Below are 18,785 nucleotides of genomic sequence, written 5' to 3'. Positions count from 1 at the left end.
TGGTGTCCCCCCGCATCAATCGTAAGAGCGTATATCATACACAGCCATTCAGCCCGCATCCCGGAGGCCGGGCGGCACTGCGTCCCAATTAGTAGCAAGACACCTTGGTGAGCGTCCCTGAGGGACAATGGTCGAGATCTTTTTACGTATCCGCATTTTACCCCCCCAACCATAACCTAACCCCAACATCAGCCATCCAATGCTAACATTCCGGTGCCACCGAGCCGCTACCATCCCGTTCCCCGTACCGTACGAGGCCCCCGTCATGTCCGTCCCGGGCGTCTCTGCCGCCTCCCGCTATCCACCCACACTCCACAAGCCCAGTCATCAGTCCAACCCAGTAGCGCTACCGTGACCAATCTGCCTCCCTGCTCCTATCCCACCCCTGAACAACCCCTAAACAACCCCTGGTCCCCCACCCCCAGCAACCGCCAATGGTGTGAGCCCTGTTCCTGACTCTTGCATGGGTCCCGCTACAGATCTAATGACATCCTTATACTCATAAGCCTCGCGGTGTCCTCGAGTCCTGTCTATTCAGTCTTCTTCCTCCACTAAGGAAACACGTAAGGCCTGAAACTATCAATTCCCATGCGCGCGCTGATTCTAAAGTCTTCTCGTTATCAAGCTTGACAGCCTGCCTCATTCGGAGCACACTCTCGCACTCAGACCACCTCAGCAAGTCATTCGTCCACCTCCTCACAGACGGTCCCTCCCTGGACTTCCAGTGCCAGGTGATCTCTCTCTGTGCCAGTATCAGCCCTAGGTCAATAAACTTACTTGTCACCTTAGTGTGTTTGGTGTGAGGGAACCAGAGCAACAGGCACGCCGCCATATCAAACTCCACCTCCCTGTCGGTCACCACATTGAGAAGGTCCCCTACCTCCGCCCAGTAGGCCTCCAGTTTCGGACAGCCCCAGAAAAGGTGATCCATATCCGCCTCCGGCGCCAACCACCTCGGGCACCGTGCGTCCTGCACCTGGAAGTACCGTTTGATCTTCTCCGGAGTCAAGTAGGCCCTGTGTAATACGAAGAAGTGCACCTGCTGGAAGCGCGCATTCCTCGTGCCCTTCCACGTACGCTTAAGTATGTGGCCCCACACCGTGTCCGGAATGGGCCTACCTATGCTCGCCTCCCAGGTCGTTTTCAGCCCCAGGAGAGGTGCCAGACCCTCGTGCAGCATCCTATTATGGAGGCAGGTCACCGCCTTAAACGTGCCAGCGGCCATTACTACGTACTGGCATGCCATGGTCGTGTCCGGTTCGATGAGCCCCCCCTTCCAGTGTTTCTGAATGGCCGCCACCACGGCCGCATGCAAGAGGAAGCCCCCCTCCGGCAGCCCAAACTGTTCCTGTAGTACCTCGAAGGGCACCAAGGTCCCGTCAACATATAGGTCCCCCACCACTTGCAGTCCCGACTCCTCCCATTCCAACCGTGGGGACCAATCGCCCCCATGCGGCAGAGCTGTCAACATGCCGATCGGTATCTCCGGTGCATACGGTCGAGTCGCCTTCGCCCTCCTCAGACTCCTCTGCCAGCATAACCTGAGCGTCCGCTCCTCCATAGTGAGGCCTCGCAACTCCAGTTTCTGCTGCATAACTATATAGGCCAGCACATGGCGTTGTATCCCCAGCTCTCGGTCGCACTCCGGCCCCCTGAACACCCTAGCTACGTGCTGTGTAAGAACCTGAAGCTGCGCCGCCAAGTAATACAGCTCAAAGTCGGGGACGGCCATGCCCCCCTCAATCTTAGGGCGCAGCAACGTGTTCAGTGCCACTCTACGGCGGCCGTGCCCCCAGAGGAAATCAATGACCATCGTCCGCAAATCCCTAAAGATCCTCTGCGGGATCCAGATGGGCAGCGTCCGGAAATAATACAGGAGTCGTGGAAGCGCCACCATTTTCAGCAGAGCGATCCTACCCAGCACCGTCAGGGGAAGGGATGCCCAAAAGGACATACAGCCTCTCAGCGCCCGTACGCACCGTCCAATATTGCCCTCCAATAGGTCCGCTGCCTCGTGGTAGATACGGACTCCCAAATAAGTAAAGCAAGATGGCTCCCAGACCACCCCCAAGTCACGTGCGGGGCAGGGTGCATCCGCTCGAAGCGGAAAGACACAGGTCTTCGCCCAGTTAACCCTGAGGCCCGACAACCGGCCAAACTCGGACAGCATTTCCATCGCCCCTTCCAAAGCCCGTTCCGTGTCCTCCATGTACAGCAGCAGATCGTCCGCGTACAGCGAGATGTGGTGCAGCCGCCCACCGCTGGCGATCCCTGCATATTCGTCTCCCGACCTGGCACTCACCGCCGAGGGTTCCATCGCCAGTGCGAACAAAAGGGGGGAAAGGGAGCACCCCTGTCGCGTTCCCCTACCGACCGGATAAGCCGCGGACACCAAACTGCCCAGGCGTACTTGCGCCGTTGCCGAGGAATACAGCACCTTCGTCCACCTGCGGAACCCCTCACCAATCCCAAACCTCGCTAGCACTTCATCCAGATAGACCCATTCCAAACTATCAAAAGCCTTCTCAATGTCTACAGACAACACCGCCTGGGCACCGTCCGCATCCACTACACCGTCCAGTATCCCTACCAGGCGACTAATATTTAACGCCGTGCTCCTCGTGGGGATAAACCCCGCCTGGTCCCTGTGCACCAGGCCAGTCATATGTGGGGCCAACCTGGTGGCCAAGATCCGGCTCAATATCTTGTAGTCCACCGTCAGCATGGACAATGGTCTATAGGACCGCACATCCGTCGCTTCCCTGCCGGGCTTTAGCAACGGCACTATCAGTGCTTCCCTCATTGATCCGGGCAGACCCCCCAGCCTGTAAGCCTCAGCATACACCACCAACAGTCTGGGCGCCAAACTATTCACGTACTTCTGATAGAACTCTATCGGTAAACCATCCACCAGGGCGTTTTATTCCGCGCCATGTGCTTAATGGCCGTCCTGATCTCGGCCATCGTGATCGGTCCACCTAAGGTTTTCGCATCGTCATCGTCAAGGACCGGAAGCTGCCTCGTCTCCAGATATGATGATGAAAAGGGGGTGGTGATGAACAGAGTGTCTGAGTTAAGCAGACCACTCTTACCCAGTCCAAAGATCAGGGCTTGATCCATCACCGTTATTTATCTCACTGCGCCATCCCAGCTCAGAACCTGGCTATATGCAAATCAGTCTGTCCCTGGCCCAGTGCATCATGGGAACAGGGCAGACTAAACTACCAAGCCAATTCTTCACCAGAAAGGAGACAAGCTACCGGGGACCGGTTTCTGGCATTTCAGCCTTCTTCGGCCCGGCTTGCTTGAATCCTGATGGAGCAGTGAGAAAGGGACTCATGTCTGAGTATACCCTGCCACACCTATAGTGGCCAAAAACGATTTAGAAAAGGGGGTGGTGATGAACAGAGTGTCTGAGTTAAGCAGACCACTCTTACCCAGTCCAAAGATCAGGGCTTGATCCATCACCGTTATTTATCTCACTGCCCCATCCCAGCTCAGAACCTGGCTATATGCAAATCAGTCTGTCCCTGGCCCAGTGCATCATGGGAACAGGGCAGACTAAACTACCAAGCCAATTCTTCACCAGAAAGGAGACAAGCTACCGGGGACCGGTTTCTGGCATTTCAGCCTTCTTCGGCCCGGCTTGCTTGAATCCTGATGGAGCAGTGAGAAAGGGACTCATGTCTGAGTATACCCTGCCACACCTATAGTGGCCAAAAACGATTTCCCATCATGCACTGGGACAGGAACAGACTAATTTGCATACAGCCAGGTTCTGAAACTGGGATGGTGCAGTGAGCTAAAAAACGGTGTAGGATCTAGCCCTGATCTCTTGACTGGGTGAGAGTTTTCTGCTTAATTCAGAGACTCTGTCCCTCACCACCCCTTGTTGTAAATATTTTTGTCCACCCTAAGCGTGGAAGGGTATACTCAGATGTGAGTCCCTTGCTCATTGCACCATCAGGATTCAAGCAAACCGGGCCGAAGACGGCTGTAATGCCAGAAACCGGTCCCCGGGAGCTTGTTTCCTTCCCAGTGTAAGAATTGGCTTTTGTAGTTTGGTTTGCCCTGTTCCCATCATGCACTGGGACAGGAACAGACTAATTTGCATACAGCCAGGTTCTGAAACTGGGATGGTGCAGTGAGCTAAAAAACGGTGTAGGATCTAGCCCTGATCTCTTGACTGGGTGAGAGTTTTCTGCTTAATTCAGAGACTCTGTCCCTCACCACCCCTTGTTGTAAATATTTTTGTCCACCCTAAGCGTGGAAGGGTATACTCAGATGTGAGTCCCTTGCTCATTGCACCATCAGGATTCAAGCAAACCGGGCCGAAGACGGCTGTAATGCCAGAAACCGGTCCCCGGGAGCTTGTTTCCTTCCCAGTGTAAGAATTGGCTTTTGTAGTTTGGTTTGCCCTGTTCCCATCATGCACTGGGACAGGAACAGACTAATTTGCATACAGCCAGGTTCTGAAACTGGGATGGTGCAGTGAGCTAAAAAACGGTGTAGGATCTAGCCCTGATCTCTTGACTGGGTGAGAGTTTTCTGCTTAATTCAGAGACTCTGTCCCTCACCACCCCTTGTTGTAAATATTTTTGTCCACCCTAAGCGTGGAAGGGTATACTCAGATGTGAGTCCCTTGCTCATTGCACCATCAGGATTCAAGCAAACCGGGCCGAAGACGGCTGTAATGCCAGAAACCGGTCCCCGGGAGCTTGTTTCCTTCCCAGTGTAAGAATTGGCTTTTGTAGTTTGGTTTGCCCTGTTCCCATCATGCACTGGGACAGGAACAGACTAATTTGCATACAGCCAGGTTCTGAAACTGGGATGGTGCAGTGAGCTAAAAAACGGTGTAGGATCTAGCCCTGATCTCTTGACTGGGTGAGAGTTTTTTGCTTAATTCAGAGACTCTGTCCCTCACCACCCCTTGTTGTAAATATTTTTGTCCACCCTAAGCGTGGAAGGGTATACTCAGATGTGAGTCCCTTGCTCATTGCACCATCAGGATTCAAGCAAACCGGGCCGAAGACGGCTGTAATGCCAGAAACCGGTCCCCGGGAGCTTGTTTCCTTCCCAGTGTAAGAATTGGCTTTTGTAGTTTGGTTTGCCCTGTTCCCATCATGCACTGGGACAGGAACAGACTAATTTGCATACAGCCAGGTTCTGAAACTGGGATGGTGCAGTGAGCTAAAAAACGGTGTAGGATCTAGCCCTGATCTCTTGACTGGGTGAGAGTTTTCTGCTTAATTCAGAGACTCTGTCCCTCACCACCCCTTGTTGTAAATATTTTTGTCCACCCTAAGCGTGGAAGGGTATACTCAGATGTGAGTCCCTTGCTCATTGCACCATCAGGATTCAAGCAAACCGGGCCGAAGACGGCTGTAATGCCAGAAACCGGTCCCCGGGAGCTTGTTTCCTTCCCAGTGTAAGAATTGACTTTTGTAGTTTGGTTTGCCCTGTTCCCATCATGCACTGGGACAGGAACAGACTAATTTGCATACAGCCAGGTTCTGAAACTGGGATGGTGCAGTGAGCTAAAAAACGGTGTAGGATCTAGCCCTGATCTCTTGACTGGGTGAGAGTTTTCTGCTTAATTCAGAGACTCTGTCCCTCACCACCCCTTGTTGTAAATATATCGTCTCCAGATATGCCGCGATTTCGTGGGCCTCTACTCCCAACTGACTCTCGTACAGTTCCGCGTAATAAGCCCGAAAGCACTCCAGCACCGCTGATTGGGAGTATACCGTTTCCCCCAGTGCATTGTTGATGCTAAGGACCGGGCAGCCTCGAAGTTCAGGATTAGCAAGCCTGGCCAGTAGCGTTCCCACCTTGTCCCTTTCGGCATGCGCTCTAATGGCGTATTGCCTGTAATCATAGCTCCGTAACCTTTCCGTTTCGGTGGCTACTACCTCCTTTGCCTCCAACAACCGGACCTGCAAGTCCGGTCGGGTCGGCCTGCGCCGCTCCAGCTCCCTCAGTGTTTCCTCCGCACTGGCAAGCGCATTCAGCACTGACAAACGAGCATTTGAAAACCTACCCAGGCACACACCTCTCACCACCACTTTCATCGCATCCCATTCAGCGGACCTACATGTAGCTGTACCCTCATTCTCACTGAAATACTGATCGATGCCCTGTTGGACTGCCTCACTGAACACTGAATCCTCCAGCGTGTCGGGCCGGAGCCGCCATGTTGGAATCGCAGAACGCTCTCGCTGCCATTGGACATGCACCAGCAGAGGATTGTGGTCTGAGATGGTTCTGGCCAGATACTCCGAGTGGGAGACCAGGGGGGCCAGATCTGTCTAAGGCCACATCCGTGATCGAATTGAAGTCCCCCCCCCCAGTATCACCGGGCCCGCTAGGAAGGAGGCCAAGGACCCGGATAAACCATCGAAAAAGCGGGCCTGATCAACATTTGGTGCATATACACAGCAGAGAACCACATCCCGACCATACAACCTCCCCTCCACCGCCACATACCTGCCCTCAGGATCCACCAATTGATTCAGCACCTGAAACTGTATCCCCGCTCTCACCCAAATCAGTACCCCTCTAGCAAACGCCGAGTAAGTGGTGCCAAAAACCTGACCCCGCCATCTTTTCTGTAGTGCGGTACATTCCTTTTTCGTCAGATGAGTCTCCTGCAACATGGCAACCTGAACCCCCCTCCGCACCAGATACGCATGTACTTTGTGGCGCTTGACCATAGTTCGCAGCCCTCGGACATTCCACGTCAGGCATTTCAAGTTAGGTAACGTCCCCATGCCAGCATAAAGCGATCCAGTTCAAATGTAGCCAGTCAATGCCCACACCATAGCAGTTGCCCCCCCCAAAACAAGCTTTAGAAAAAAAACACCCCAAACCCCTCTCCCCAGGACAGAGCCCACAAACCCAGTGTCAGCCCCGATCCAAACCGTAAACCAAACACACATCGTACTAACCTGTGGTCGCCACCACAGAAGGCCTTAAGGGCCCAGGGGGGGGGTGAGTTATCGCCGACCCCAGCAAGCGGAGCCCGCGCCCCGCGCTCTCCATCCCGCCATGCCAACGCGGCACCCTACCCGGCGACCCACCCAGCTCCAACAGGATACCACCCTACCAAAAACCGTATCCAAGTCCCAATGAAGAGTCATCCCTTCACAGGCACACATTGTATTGTCTTCCCATTAAAAGAAGACTTTCACTCCAAGGGTTCAGTTGGTTATGTATTCTTTATTTCTTTAAACTTTCATAGAGTTGATTTCAAGCATAGTTAGTTATCCATTATTTGATAATTCACAAAAGTTCATACTTCAGACAATGTCATTGTAAAGCATCCAATGCATTTCGGGCATTTGTGGTATGCCCTTCATCAGGGAATTGACACTGCAAAACGATATGAAATGCTATTACTATTAAATGTGACGATATATGACATACAAAATACTGTTGCATCAGGACATGTTGCACATTCATGAGTAAAGAATGATAGTGTGTGCAGGAATATCACCAAAAGAATATCATGCTACGGTAAGTGATGGTGGTGTGCATGCAAAGTGGTCGAAAAAAATATATGTAACACGGTGTCACTTACATGACTGATTCAATATGTTGGGTGCAGCCTCTGAAAAAATTAAACAGAGCGGCTCTGTTAGAACAGGGTAATCGAGATCTGTGGCGATCTCAAACATTGGATTCGTGCTATGAGGGAGACTAACCTGAAAAGAAGTATACAGGCGTTCGGATCCGGTCTTCTCGTTCAACCGCGTCGGCTCGGCGAGATGCCAGTCGCGCTTTGGTATTGTGGAAAAGTTCCGGTCATGTGAGGTGTCACGTGACCATCGGCATAGAAAAAAGACTCTGAACGGTGGTGGGTAGATCGACTAAATTCATGAAGATAGGTCGACAGCGGGTGCAGCCAAAAAAATATATATAAGCTTGCCAAAATATAAGCTGTGGTAAAATAAAAGATGATGGATAAGCTATCCATTGGGGGTAAAGAACGGTCGTGCAAAAAAAAATTATAAGACGAGTGTGTCGGGGCTTGAACCTGAAGGGTGGGGGTTGGTGTGTGGTGCGCTATGTGGCGGATGCCACTCATAGATGTGTGAGAATATGACTGTGGTTTGCAGTGAATATCAGGTGTAAGAGTGAACTGGCACAGTATACACAAGTTACAGTCAGCAGAGCAATTAGTTATAAATAACAGGAAAATTCTATTCTTTCATTTAAACCCATCGGTTTTTGGGTGGAAAGTTTTTGTATCCAATAATTCTCTCTTCTCAAGAGGTATTTGGAATTGTCTCTCCCCTCAATTTTCTGGACAGTCTCGAAGATCGTAAACCTGATTTGGGAAACGTTATGATGTTCCTCTACAAAGTGCGCTGATAGGGCTGATTTCATGTTCTTCAATCGAATATTTGACTTATGTTCAGTTAATCGCACTTTGATTCGACGTTCTGTCTTGCCCACGTATATTTTACCACATGGGCATCTGATCCCATAGATTAAATTACTAGATTCACAGGTGGCGTTGACCTTTAGTTTGATGGGGTAACCTTGTGACGGATGGCAGATGGTATTACCTCCAATTATACTGTTGCAGTTGCCACAGTTGAGGCAAGGTTTAGTTCCAGAGTATATTGTATTTTCTAGTGGTTTGTGTTGAAGGATTTCACCAAAATTCTTTGATCTTGTAAAGGCAAAAATGGGTGGTTGGCTAAATGATTGTTTGAAGTCTGGTTCAATGTTGAGTATGGACCAATGTTTCAAAATGGTTTGTTTATATTTCTTGCTGGCTGTGGAATATTTAGATACCACTACTGTACGTGTTTGTTCTGTTTTTACTTTGGGGGTTAGTAGTTTCAATCTGTCCAATTTATCGATCCTCTTTTTGGATTCTTCCACTAGAGTTTGAGGATAGCCTCTGGCAGTGAATTTGTTGGTCATTTCTTTAAGCCTTATGTTAAGGGTCCTTTCATCTGAGGTCATTCTTTTCACTCTTGCCATCTGTGAGAATGGTAGATTCTTGATTAAGTTGGGTTCATGGAAGCTTGAGTATAGCAACATGTTGTTCCTATCAGTAGGTTTAACATAAAGGTCAGTCGTGAATCCGTCTGGAGTTATTGATACTTTAACATCAAGGAAATTTACCATGGTTTCTGATATGTCCCATGTCAATTGAATTCTTTGATCTATGTCGTTGAATTTGATCAATTCCCCTAGTAATTTTTCTTCTGTATTTGTCCAGATGATGAAAAGATCATCAATATATCTGATAATCATCTTGAGGTTGTCAGTCCATTCTCTTTTTGAAAAAATATGTTGGTTTTCATACCACTGCATGAATATATGGGCATAGACGGGTGCTGCCGAATTGCCCATTGGCATGCCGGTGAGTTGTTGGTACCACGTTTCATTGACTTTAAAATAACTGCGATACAAAATGAAGTACATCAGCTCCATAAGGAAAGTCTGGAAATCTTGATCAAGATCTGTGTTGAGAAGAGCTGATTCCATTGCCTCTATACCCATGTCATGGGGTATGCTAGTATACAGACTGCGTACATCAGCTGTACATAGGATCACTTTGTCAGTAGAGTTCAAAGATATCTGTTGTAGTTTCTGTAGGAACTGCGATGTGTCTCTGACGTAAGTTTGCATGGATTGTACTGTGGGTTGCAAGTACTTGTCTATGATTTGACCAATTGGTTCGTGTAGACTCCCTCTTGTGGATACTATTGGTCGCATGGGTGGATCATAGGTGTTTTTATGAATTTTTGGAACCATCCGCAATGTAGGACTTTTTGGGTTCAAAGTTGTCAGGAAATTCTTCGTCCTCTCTGTAATGATACCTTGTTTGTGTGCGTCATCAATTATAGTTTTTAGGATTTTGGAATACTCAAATGTTGGATTTTGATCCAATTTACAGTAGGTGTTGGTATCTGTGATGTGTTCCATCACTTTGGTGTTGTACATGTCCCTATTCATGATGACGATCGCTCCGCCTTTATCTGCTTTGGTGAATACAATTTTGTCATTGACGGCCAGTTTGTTCAGGGTATCAAGGTCCTTCTGTGTGGTATTCCTTCTTTTGGGTTTAATGTGTTTAATCTTGCGTAAGCCCTGTTTAACTAGGTTTTCGAATAAATCCAATGTCTTATGGCTGGTGGGAGCCTGAAAGGTACTTTGGGGACGTAGTCCTAACAATTGATCTTTCTCGAGTGGTGGTCGATCCGGTAATGTGTTGTCAAAGAAATGTCTCAATCTGAGTTTTCGCATCAACTTAAAAAAACTGACTTCCAATTCCAAATTATCTGTGGTAGTGGTGGGAACAAAGGATGTTCCCTTTTGTAGTAACTCTAATTCATAAGTGTTGAGGTGTTGGTCACTGATATTAATTACTAGTTGATCTACGGTTGGTTCTTTTTGGTTCTTTTCTCTTTCTCCTTTTCCTTGGTTAAGGCTGACGTACTGCGAGTGGTCGGTGGATCTCTTTCTTTGTCCTTTTCCTGACCCTCTCCTGGGTCTCCTTTTTGGGCTTGGCCCTGATCTAAAAAAGGGTTGGTTTCCGTTGTTTTTAGCTGGTAGTTGGTACTTCAGTTGTTGTGCTATCTTGAGGTGTCCGAGTGGGTTGTGATTTTCGTGGTTTTTGGCTGGTATCACTATCAGTGGAGGAAGTTTCAGTGTTGGAGTTATATGGAAGATTTCTTCGTTTTTGGGCGTAAACATCAGCCCATGTATACACTTCACCAAGACGATAATCAAGAGTATCCCTCTTGAATTTACGGATTTTCCGTTCATTGATTTCTTTGGAGTGTCGATCAATTTGGCTTTTGATGTCGTCTAAGGTGGATTTTAATTCATCTTCGGTCATCATCTTTGATAGCTCAGATGTTGTTTCCTCAATTTCCGTGCTCAGTTCTTCTAAGATGGTTGATAATTCTTGTATGATTAGAAGAATCAAATCTAATGAACATTTGTTCAAAATTTCATACCAACGTTCCTGAAACTTTTTAGAATGTTTACAGAGGGATGGTTTAAGTGCAATTCTTAAGCCTCGTGGTATGCGTAAGTTACGGTGGTATCTTATGAGAGTACTGGCATGAAGTTGTTGATTGCTTTTCCTTTTTGACAGGTAGAGTAATTGTCTTATATTTTGCTCTTTGGACCGGCTTGTGGTTTCCTGTGTAAGTTCTTTCCTGATTAAAGAGTAAATTTAATCAAGAATCTACCATTCTCACAGATGGCAAGAGTGAAAAGAATTACCTCAGATGAAAGGACCTTTAACATAAGGCTTAAAGAAATGACCAACAAATTCACTGCCAGAGGCTATCCTCAAACTCTAGTGGAAGAATCCAAAAAGAGGATCGATAAATTGGACAGATTGAAACTACTAACCCCCAAAGTAAAAACAGAACAAACACGTACAGTAGTGGTATCTAAATATTCCACAGCCAGCAAGAAATATAAACAAACCATTTTGAAACATTGGTCCATACTCAACATTGAACCAGACTTCAAACAATCATTTAGCCAACCACCCATTTTTGCCTTTACAAGATCAAAGAATTTTGGTGAAATCCTTCAACACAAACCACTAGAAAATACAATATACTCTGGAACTAAACCTTGCCTCAACTGTGGCAACTGCAACAGTATAATTGGAGGTAATACCATCCGCCATCCGTCACAAGGTTACCCCATCAAACTAAAGGTCAACGCCACCTGTGAATTTAGTAATTTAATCTATGGGATCAGATGCCCATGTGGTAAAATATACGTGGGCAAGACAGAACGTCGAATCAAAGTGCGATTAACTGAACATAAGTCAAATATTCGATTGAAGAACATGAAATCAGCCCTATCAGCGCACTTTGTAGAGGAACATCATAACGTTTCCCAAATCAGGTTTACGATCTTCAAGACTGTCCAGAAAATTGAGGGGAGAGACAATTCCAAATACCTCTTGAGAAGAGATTTATTGGATACAAAAACTTTCCACCCAAAAACCGATGGGTTTAAATTAAAGAATAGAATTTTCCTGTTATTTATAACTAATTGCTCTGCTGACTGTAACTTGTGTATACGGTGCCAGTTCACGCTTACACCTGATATTCACTGCAAACCACAGTCATATTCTCACACATCTATGAGTGGCATCCGCCACATAGCGCACCACACACCAACCCCCACCCTTCAGGTTCAAGCCCCGACACACTCGTCTTATAATTTTTTTTTGCACGACCGTTCTTTACCCCCAATGGATAGCTTATCCATCATCTTTTATTTTACCACAGCTTATATTTTGGCAAGCTTATATATATTTTTTTGGCTGCACCCGCTGTCGACCTATCTTCATGGATTTAGTCGATCTACCCACCACCGTTCAGAGTCTTTTTTCTATGCCGATGGTCACGTGACACCTCACATGACCGGAACTTTTCCACAATACCAAAGCGCGACCGGCATCTCGCCGAGCCGACGCGGTTGAACGAGAAGACCGGATCCGAACGCCTGTATACTTCTTTTCAGGTTAGTCTCCCTCATAGCACGAATCCAATGTTTGAGAGCGCCACAGATCTCGATTACCCTGTTCTAACAGAGCCGCTCCGTTTAATTTTTTCAGAGGCTGCACCCAACATATTGAATCAGTCATGTAAGTGACGCCGTGTTACATATATTTTTTTCAACCACTTTGCATGCACACCACCATCACTTACCGTAGCATGATATTCTTTTGGTGATATTCCTGCACACACTATCATTCTTTACTCATGAATGTGCAACATGTCCTGATGCAACAGTATTTTGTATGTCATATATCGTCACATTTAATAGTAATAGCATTTCATATCGTTTTGCAGTGTCAATTCCCTGATGAAGGGCATACCACAAATGCCCGAAATGCATTGGATGCTTTACAATGACATTGTCTGAAGTATGAACTTTTGTGAATTATCAAATAATGGATAACTAACTATGCTTGAAATCAACTCTATGAAAGTTTAAAGAAATAAAGAATACATAACCAACTGAACCCTTGGAGTGAAAGTCTTCTTTTAATGGGAAGACAATACAATGTGTGCCCGTGAAGGGATGACTCTAGAGCAACTCTAGTTTCACTATTCAATTTATGTGCTTGACGTCGTTGGACCCTCGACGCCACCTTTCGGTGCACCATAAAATTGATAAACCACTATAATTGAACTGCTACTAATCAGCTGTGCATCTATCCAATTTCAATTACCCAATGAAGAGTCAGCCATGAAAAATCCCATCAGACGTCTGGGGGGTGACCACCGGCCCCTTCGAGCTCTCCGCCTCCGAAAGTTCCTCTCCGGTCCTGCCGCCGTCGTCGCCAGAGTCCGTCTCAGCCAGTTCACTCTCCGGCTGCGATCTCGTAATGGCCGCCGTCGCTGCAAGCGCCTCTCTCTTGTCTGCCGCCATTTGGGCCTCCCGTTTCTCCCGCTGACGCCTATTGCGGGAGCGGATCCTTTGTGACTGCCGGACCCGAGGCGGTTTAGGCTGATCTCGCCGACTTTTGTGATTCCTGTCCGTGCCAGCTCGGTACGATTCCAACCACAGCCATGCTTCATCCGGGGTCTGAAAAAAGTGCGTGGCCCCATCCAGGATTATCCGCAGCTTGGCCGGGAAGAGCAAGGAGTACTGGATGTCCTCCTCCCTCAGTTCTTTTTTCACTGCCAGAAACGATGCCCTATTCTTCTGGACCGCCTGAGTGTAGTCCGGGAAGATCGTGACCCTGCTGTTTTCCACCTCATATGGGCCCGAAGTCCGAGCTCTCTGGATTAGGAGGTCCCGGTCCTTATAATGAAGGAGCCTCACCACCATCGGTCGGGGGGGGGCGGCCAAGCGCTGGCGGGCGAGCCGGCACCCTGTGAGCTCGTTCCAATGTAAAGAAGGAAGTAAGTCCCTCCGGTGCCACCACAGTCCGGAACCATTCCTCCATGTAGGCCACCGCATCCTCCCCCCCAACTCGTTCCGGCAGGCCTACGACCCGCACGTTGTTCCTTCTGTTGCGGCTTTCGGCATCCTCCGCTCGTCGCTCCAACATGTCCAGCCGGGTCAGGATGTCCGTTATCTTGTGTTCCGCGGTCACCACCGCCGGTTTCAGGTCCAATAAGAGCTGGTGATGGTCCTTCACCTTATCCGCCAACTTGGCATGATCCGCTCGCAGGAGCCCCAGCCCCGTAGGGACCTGCGCAATGTCCTGCTGCAATGCCTCCTTGGTCGAGGTGATAGCATCCAGTATGGCATCCAAGCGCCGATGTAACCTCTGCTCCTGGTCCATCATCGGCGGGGGGGGGCCTCGCCAACCTGGGATAGTGCAGCCACATCCTCCCGGCCCTGCTCCATGGAGGTCGCTCCCCCTGCAGGCGCCATCTTAGGTTGCTCCGTCACGGGCAGAGGGCCTCGCCAAGTCCCAACAACCACTGTCCAGTGGGACGTGCATCTCAGCAATGATCGGGACAGAGTGCCACCACAATGCCCGCAACTCCAAGGATCAGAAGGACCAGCGCCGTCCACCTCACTGCTGCCAGGTCCGGGGAGGAGGGGGAAGGGGAGAAGGAGTAGAGACAAGCAGTCGCCCCCAATACCAGATCAAATGCTGGGCACCAAACTCCCCGTCTTCAGGACCACATCTACAGCTCCCACAGCTCCGATCTCGCAGAAGCGGGCCACCCCGCCAGTCGATGCCAATTCCGCTCAGTTTCGGTTTCCGAGGCCATCGGCCCGCACCGCCGCCATTTTCTTCACACTCCAGGCAACACTTCGGCCGTCGTCTTACGAAGTCTCCACGGGGCCAGCGAACCCCAAAGCGCTTTCCGCAGCTCTCCAGTGGCTCCCCAACTCTTTGTAGGCCAGTCACACCGACCAGGGGTCGCTCCGGGTGCTGATTTCCGGAGAATTAGCGGGACCCTGCGCGGAGCTGCAAGCTCACGCCACCATCCCGATCGGCGTCCAAGCCACGCCCCCCGACCTTGCCAGATGTAGGAAAAAAGGTAATATCTGCTCTGGCTTGGCAGCGAAAGGATGAATTCCAGCTGAGTGACACCATACACAGAATCTCTTCCATTTAAGTCTGTATGTTTTAATTGTAGCAGGTGCTCTAGATTTGGCTAGCACCTCCTTGCAATCTGGAGGCAAATTCAGGTGGGCGAATTCAAGGTACTCAGGCGCCTAGCTGCTAATTTCCATCGATGTCGGGTCCGGGTGGTCAATCTTACCATCCTGGATGGAGAGGAGGTCCAGAATTGGTTGAAACTGTATTGGTTCGCACTCTGATAGGCGAAGGAGCTCGGTGAACCAGTATTGGCGAGGCCATCTGGGGGCAATCAGGATTAGGCGACACAGTTCTATCTTCATCTTCCGAAGAACCCTGGGAACCAACGGTATCGGAGGAAAGGCGTAAGCATATATTTGATACCAGTTGATTAAAAAACGCATTCCCCTGAGAGTCTTTGTGGGGATGCCAGCTTGCAAAGAACCGGCATTTGCTGTTCTCCTTGGTCGCAAAAAGGTCTAGATCTGGATGACCCCACTGCTGAAAGATCCGATACACTGTGGGTTGGTGAAGTTCCCATTCGTGGGTGGACACCTTTGTCCTGCTGAGAGTGTCCGCAAGAAGGTTTGCCGTTCCCGCTACATGGACCGCCAGTAGATTGATTTTGTGTCGTATTGCCCATGCCCATATTTCCTAGGCTTCCTGAGACAGAAGAGTCGATCTTGTTCCTCCCTGTTTGTTCAAATAGTGCATGCTTGTAGTATTGTCTGTGCGCACCAATACTGTGGCTCCTTGAACGATTGCGCGAAAGGACTTGAGGGCTAGGAAGATGGCTCTCAGCTTCAACAGATTGATGTGCCAGAGTTTCTGTTAAGGACTCCATTTCCCGCTGATTGTTAGCCCCTGAAGATGAGCTCCCCAACCTTCGAGGGATGCGTCCGTAGTGATTGTAAAGTTAGGTGTGTCATCGAGGAACCAGCAACCCTGTTGCAAATTCTTTCTCTGAATCCACCACAGAAGATTTTCTTGGATATGAGGGGTGATCCGAATGAGGTCCTCGAATGAGCCTGAGATCTGCAGCCATTGCAGGCTGAGCTCTTCTTGAAGAGGTCTCATCCTGAGACGGCAATTCGGTATCAAAGAAATGCAAGAAGAGGCCATCCCCAGAAAAGATTTGAATTGTCGGGCTGAAACTGACTTTTTTTTAAAGTAAACTTCGAGCCATATCCTGTATCTTGTCTTGTCTCTCGTCTGACACGAAAGCTTGGACTAATTGTGTGTCCAGGGTTGCTCCCAAGAAAGCTTGTCTTTGGGATGGCTCCAGTTGTGACTTGTTGCAATTGACGGAGAGACCTAGTGAGTGGAAGAGGCACAGACACTGCTGGATATGGTTGTTTGCGTTTATGTAAGAATTTGCATTGATAAGGCAGGGTCCAAGTATGGAAATATTTGTATTCCCTCCAGCTGGAGGTGTGCTGCTACTGGAGCCAGGACCTTCATGAACACCCTGGGTGCCGAGCGTAGTCCAAAGGGAAGGACCTTGAACTGATAATCCCTGCCAGCCACTCTGAATCGCAGGAATTTCCTGTGCCGAGGCAAAATAGGGATGTGGAAATATGCATCTTGGAGATCTAAGGTAGCCATGTATTCTCCCTCAGAAAGAAGATGCAGTATTTCTTGAAGTGACAGCATCCGGAACGTCAACTTTTTCAGGTACTTGTTTAGAGCACGGAGATCCAGAATTGGACGCCATTCTCCATTCTTCTTCTTTATGAGAAAGAATATGGAGTAGAAACCTGCTCCTCTTTGAGCTTGAGGAATCTTTTCAATTGCTCCTTTCTTTAACATCAAATTGATCTGGGAAAACAACTCCTTGAGTTGAGCTGGAGATGGGCCCTTTGGGAGGGAAATTTCGAATTCGAGGGCATGGCCCTTGGCCACAATGTCCAGGACCTACTTGTCCGATGTTATTGAGGACCATTTTAGAAGAAATTTTAGATTTTTCCTCCAATCTTGTTGTGAGCCTGCGGCAGTAGCGGTGGCAGGAGATGACACTCATTGTCTTTTATCCTTCCCACGATAGGGCAGCTTCCTTTTGTTTTGGGAATAATTGGTGTTGCGCTGACCGTAGGACTGGTAACGCTGGCCTTGGTCACGTTGATTCCCTTGCCTGTAGGAGGACTGCTGACAATAACCTCCTCTATTAGAGGACGATCCACGTCCTCTCGCACCTCAAAATCCCGGCTTTCGAAATTGTAAGGTGCCCGGGACCTAGTTGTTTCCGTGTCCTTCTTGATTGTTTGCAGGGCTTCTTTAATACGCGGGCCAACTCTCCGTCGTAAGGCATGTCTAATACCTTTGCTTGGACCTCCTGGCGGAACGAAGTTGCTCTTAGCCAGCCTTGTCTGCGTAAAACAGCCGCTCCTGCCAATTGTCTGAATCCAGTTGAGGCTTCTGTGCAGCTTGTATGATTACCGAATCTAACTGGAGGAATAGATGCAGGAGTAGACATGACGTTAATCCCCTCTTTCCAAATAAAATCGATAATAGGTATAGATTTAACTTGTCTTCTTGGCTGATCCTTTAAATCGTAAAGGAAGCATTCTTGTTGTGTAGCCTCCATGTCGATATGAAAGCGTTTTGTAGCTCTCTCCATGAGAAGATGAAACCCTTGTCCGTCAACCGGAGGTGAATCAGCAGTAGCCGGAGGTGAAGGAGAAGGTGTCTGAACTTGATAATCATCCCACTCTGACATTATGGAACCTTAATCAACTTCCCCTTCTTCTCTCTCTTCTTCCTCAGAAGAATGTGGTTCTTCAGGCTGATCGGATACTACAGGTGGGGGAGACTTCTGAGGTCTAAAATCTGATATTGGTGTTTGCACCACAGGTGTAGGAGGCACAGAATATGCTGACTCCGACAGTGGAAAACGCCTGTAATAATCGTTGAGCATAAGCTGAAGATTTGTTAGCAATGCTACTGGAATCTGAGCTGAGGGAACAGTTGTGACAGGAGATGTCACAAGCTAAGGCGAAAGATGGTCGTCTTGGTCGTCCTCCTGGTATTTGATGTTTAATTCAGAAGGACTTGTAGCCGTACCAAACCTTTCATCCATATCCGATTCCTCCTCACTGTCATCAGAGTCCAGTAACTTGTCAGGGACTTGAAGTGGTACCTTTTGAGGCGATAGGCGTAGAGGAGACAAAGGTTCTAGGCCAGATTCGTGTATCTGGAACAAAGATGGCTTTGGCGTGGACGCAAAAGCCGTAGACGGTGACCAAACCTGCATGGTGGTACATGTGGACAGTTGCGGCGTCGACGGAGGCCCCATCGACTGGCTCGTCGACGGAGGTTTGGCTCCAGATGATGAAGAAGTCATCGTTGACGATTGAGTTATCTTCTCCTACGAGGAAGATTACGTTGATGACGGTGTCTTCGTTGACGACGGTGTCGGATTCGTCGACGAGCTCGGCGACGACAGGATGGTCGACGACGGTGATGGAGCAGCCGTCGACGGTGGCGTCGACGAAGCTATCTTATTAGGGATGTTCTTGATCTTTCCTTTAAATCCAATACTGTACTTAAAAACTGGAAGCAGGCGGTAGTCCTCCCTCTTAAAAAAAAACCCAATCTTAGTTGGGACCGGCTAGATAATCTACGCCCCATTTCACTCCTCCCTTACCTGGCCAAAGTGGCTGAAAAGGTGGTTAACCTCCAGCTTATGGCATTTGTTGAGCAAGCTAACCTGCTTCATCCTACTCAGTTTGGCTTCCGG

Source organism: Lissotriton vulgaris, chromosome 2_1 (assembly GCF_964263255.1).
Source record: "Lissotriton vulgaris chromosome 2_1, aLisVul1.2, whole genome shotgun sequence".
Lineage (NCBI taxonomy): Eukaryota > Metazoa > Chordata > Amphibia > Caudata > Salamandridae > Lissotriton > Lissotriton vulgaris.
The sequence above is the reverse complement of the archived record's forward strand: the minus strand, read 5'-3'. Positions refer to the sequence as shown.